We start from the raw sequence: 4911 nt of genomic DNA on the forward strand, positions 1-4911 counted from the left end.
TGCGAAAGTATGAGTCTGATGAGTGAAAATCCCAGACCTAACCGAGGCCTAACATGCGTTATCCTCTAAAATATTGATTGAAACCAGGTTTAATTGACTGTTTCAGCGTGGTACCAAATTACTACGTGATACAATCCAGAAACAGCCCAGGATCTAGCCATGAAGTATGAGAAATATGCGAATGTATGAGTCTGATGAGTGAAAATCCCAGGGCTAACCTAGACCTAACATGCGTTATCCTCTAAAATATTGATCGCAACCAGGTTTAATCGACTGTTTCAGTGTGGTACCACATTACTATGTGATCCAAACCAGAAAATAACCCAGGATCTGTTCAACGAGTATGTGAACTGTGCGAAAGTATGAGTCTGATGAGGGCAAATCCCAGACCTATCCCAGACCTAACAAGCGTTATCCTCTAAAATATTTATCAAGATCAGGTTTAATTGATTGTTTCAGTGTGGTCCCACACTACTACGTGATCCAAACCAGAAAAAACCCAGGATCTGTTCAACAAGTATGTGAAAAACGCGGAAAGTATGAGCCTGATGAGGGCAAATCCCAGACCTATCCCAGACCTAGCTTGCGTTGTCCTCTAAGATAATGATGGAAACCAGGTTTAATTGACAGTTTCAGTGTTGTACTTCATTACTACGTGATGCAATCCAGAAAAAGCCCCGCATCTAACCATCAAGTATGAGAAATATGCGAAAGAATGAGCCTGATGAGAGCAAATCCCAGACCTAACCTAGACATAACATTCTCTAAAATATTGATCGAAACAAGGTTTAATTGACTGTTTCAGTGTGGTCCCACATTACTACGTGATCCAAACCAGAAAATAACCCAGGATCTGTCAAACGAGTATGTGAAGTGTGCGAAAGTATGAGCCTGATGAGAGCAAATCCCAGACCTAACCTAGACCTAACATGAATTATTCTCTAAAATATTGATCGAAACTAGGTTTAATTGACTGTTTCAGTGTGGTCCCACATTGCTACGTGATCCAAACCAGAAAAAACCCAGTATCCGTTCAACAAGTATGTGAAGAATGCGAAAGTATGAGTCTGATGAGTGAAAATCCCAGGCCTAACCTAGACCTAACATGCGTTATCCTCAAAAATATTGATCGAAACCTGGTTTAATCGACTGTTTCAGTGTGGTACCACATTACTATGTGATCCAAACCAGAAAATAACCCAGGATCTGTTCAACGAGTATGTGAAGTGTGCGAAAGTATGAGTCTGATGGGGTCAAATCCCAAACCAATCCCAGACATAACTTGCGTTATCCTCTAAAATATTTATCGAAACCAGGTTTAATCGACCGTTTCAGTGTGGTACCACATTACTACGTGGTCCAAACCAGAAAAAACCCAGGATCCGTTCAACAAGTATGTGAAGAATGCGAAAGTATGAGTCTGATCAGTGAAAATCTCAGGCCTTACCTAGACCTAACTTGCGTTGTCCTCTAAAATATTGATGAAAACCAGGTTTCATTGACTGTTTCAGTGTGGTACTACATTACTACGTGATGCAATCCAGAAAATGCCCAGGATCTAGCCATCAAGTATGAGAAATATGCGAAAGAATGAGCCTGATGAGAGCAAATCCCAGACCTAACCGAGGCCTAACATGCGTTATCCTCTAAAATATTGATTGAAACCAGGCTTAATTGACTGTTTCAGCGTGGTACCACATTACTACGTGATACAATCCAGAAACAGCCCAGGATCTAGCCATGAAGTATGAGAAATATGCGAAAGTATGAGCCTGATGAGGGCAAATCCTAGACCTAACCCAGACCTAACATGCGTTATCCTCTAAAATATTTATCAAGACCAGGTTTAATTGGGTGTTTCTGTGTGGTTCCACATTACTAAGTGATCCAAACCAGAAAAAACCCAGGATCTGTTCAACATGTATGAGAAATATGCGAAAGAATGAGCCTGATGAGAGCAAATCCCAGACCTAACCTAGACATCACATGAATTATTCTGTAAAATATTGATCGGAACCTGGTTTAATCGACTCCTTCAGTGTGGTACCACATTACTATGTTATCCAAACCAGAAAATAACCCAGGATCTGTTCAACGAGTATGTGAAGTGTGCGAAAGTATGAGTCTGATGGGGTCAAATCCCAGACCTATCCCAGACCTAACTTGCGTTATCCTCTAAAATATTGATTGAAACCAGGTTTAATCGACTGTTTCAGTGTGGTACCACATTACTACGTGATCCAAACCAGAAAAAACCCAGGAACCGTTCAACAAGTATGTGAAGAATGCGAAAGTATGAGCCTGACGAGTGAAAATCCCAGGGCTAGCCTAGACCTAACATGCGTTATCCTCTAAAATATTGATCCAAACCAGGTTCAATGGACTGTTTCAGTGTGGTACCATACTACTACGTGATCCAAACCAGAAAAAACCCAGGATCTGTTCAAAAAGTATGTGAAAAACGCGAAAGTATGAGCCTGATGAGGGCAAATCCAAGACCTATCCCAGACCTAACTTGCGTTGTCCTTTAAGATATTGGTGGAAACCAAGTTTAATTGACTGTGTCAGTGTGGTACCACATTACTACGTGATCTAATCCAGAAATAGCCCAGGATCTAGCCTTGAAGTATGAGAAATATGCGAAAGTATGAGCCTGACGAGGGCAAATCCTAGACCTTACCCAGACCTAACATGCGTTATCCTCTAAAATATTTATCAAGACCAGGTTTAATTGATTGTTTCAGTGTGGTTCCACATTACTACGTGATCCAAACCAGAAAAAACCCAGGATCTGTTCAACGAGTATGTGAAGTGTGCGAAAGTATGAGGCTGATGAGGGCAAATCCCCGACCTATCCCAGACCTAAGATGCGTTATCCTCTAAAATATTTATCAAGACCAGGTTTAATTGATTGTTTCAGTGTGGTCCCACATTACTACGTGATCCAAACCAGAAAAAACCCATGATCCGTTCAACAAGTATGTGAAGAATGCGAAAGTATGAGTCTGATGAGTGAAAATCCCAGACCTAACCAAGACCTAACATGCGTTATCCTCAAAAATATTGATCGAAGCCTGGTTTAATTGACTGTTTCAGCGTGGTACCAAATTACTACGTGATGCAATCCAGAAAAAGCCCAGCATCTAGCCATCAAGTATGAGAAATATGCGAAAGAATGAGCCTGATGAGAGCAAATCCCAGACCTAACCTAGACATAACATGAATTATTCTCTAAAATATTGATCGAAACCAGGTTTAATTGACTGTTTCAGTGTGGTCCCACATTACTACGTGATCCAAACCAGAAAATAACCCAGGATCTGTCAAACGAGTATGTGAAGTGTGCGAAAGTATGAGCCTGATGAGAGCAAATCCCAGACCTAACCTAGACCTAACATGAATTATTCTCTAAAATATTGATCGAAACCAGGTTTAATTGACTGTTTCAGTGTGGTCCCACATTACTACGTGATCCAAACCAGAAAATAACCCAGGATCTGTCAAACGAGTATGTGAAGTGTGCGAAAGTATGAGCCTGATGAGAGCAAATCCCAGACCTAACCTAGACCTAACATGAATTATTCTCTAAAATATTGATCGAAACTAGGTTTAATTGACTGTTTCAGTGTGGTCCCACATTACTACGTGATCCAAACCAGAAAAATCCCAGGATCCGTTCAACAAGTATGTGAAGAATGCGAAAGTATGAGTCTGATGAGTGAAAATCCCAGGCCTAACCTAGACCTAACATGCGTTATCCTCAAAAATATTCATCGAAACCTGGTTTAATCGACTGTTTCAGTGTGGTACCACATTGCTATGTGATCCAAACCAGAAAATAACCCAGGATCTGTTCAACGAGTATGTGAATTGTGCGAAAGTATGAGTCTGATGAGGTCAAATCCCAAACCAATCCCAGACTTAACTTGCGTTATCCTTTAAAATATTGAGCGAAACCAAGTTTAATGAACTGTTTCAGTGTGGTCCCACATTACTACGTGTTCCAAACCAGAAAAAACCCAGGATCCGTTCAACAAGTATGTGAAGAATGCGAAAGTATGAGTCTGATGAGTGAAAATCCCAGACCTAACCGAGGCCTAACATGCGATATCCTCTAAAATATTGATTGAAACCAGGTTTAATTGACTGTTTCAGCGTGGTACCACATTACTACGTGATACAATCCAGAAACAGCCCAGGATCTAGCCATGAAGTATGAGAAATATGCGAAAGTATGAGCCTGATGAGGGCAAATCCTAGACCTAACCCAGACCTAACATGCGTTATCCTCTAAAATATTTATCAAGACCAGGTTTAATTGATTGTTTCAGTGTGGTCCCACATTACTAAGTGATCCAAACCAGAAAAAACCCAGGATCTGTTCAACATGTATGAGAAATATGCGAAAGAATGAGCCTGATGAGAGCAAATCCCAGACCTAACCTAGACATCACATGAATTATTCTCCAAAATATTGATCGAAACCTGGTTTAATCGACTGTTTCAGTGTGGTACCACATTACTATGTGATCCAAACCAGAAACTAACCCAGGATCTGTTCAACGAGTATGTGAAGTGTGCGAAAGTATGAGTCTGATGGGGTCAAATCCCAGACCTATCCCAGACCTAGCTTGCGTTGTCCTTTAAGATATTGATGGAAACCAAGTTTAGTTGACTATTTCAGTGTGGTACCACATTACTACGTGATCCAAACCAGAAAAAACCCAGGATCCGTTCAACAAGTATGTGAAGAATGCGAAAGTATGAGTCTGATGAGTGAAAATCCCAGACCTAACCTAGACCTAACATGCGTTATCCTCTAAAATATTGATCCAAACCAGGTTCAATGGACTGTTTCAGTGTGGTACCATACTACTACGCGATCCAAACCAGAAAAAACCCAGGATCTGT

This window comes from Colletes latitarsis, unplaced genomic scaffold (assembly GCF_051014445.1).
Source record: "Colletes latitarsis isolate SP2378_abdomen unplaced genomic scaffold, iyColLati1 scaffold0018, whole genome shotgun sequence".
NCBI lineage: Eukaryota > Metazoa > Arthropoda > Insecta > Hymenoptera > Colletidae > Colletes > Colletes latitarsis.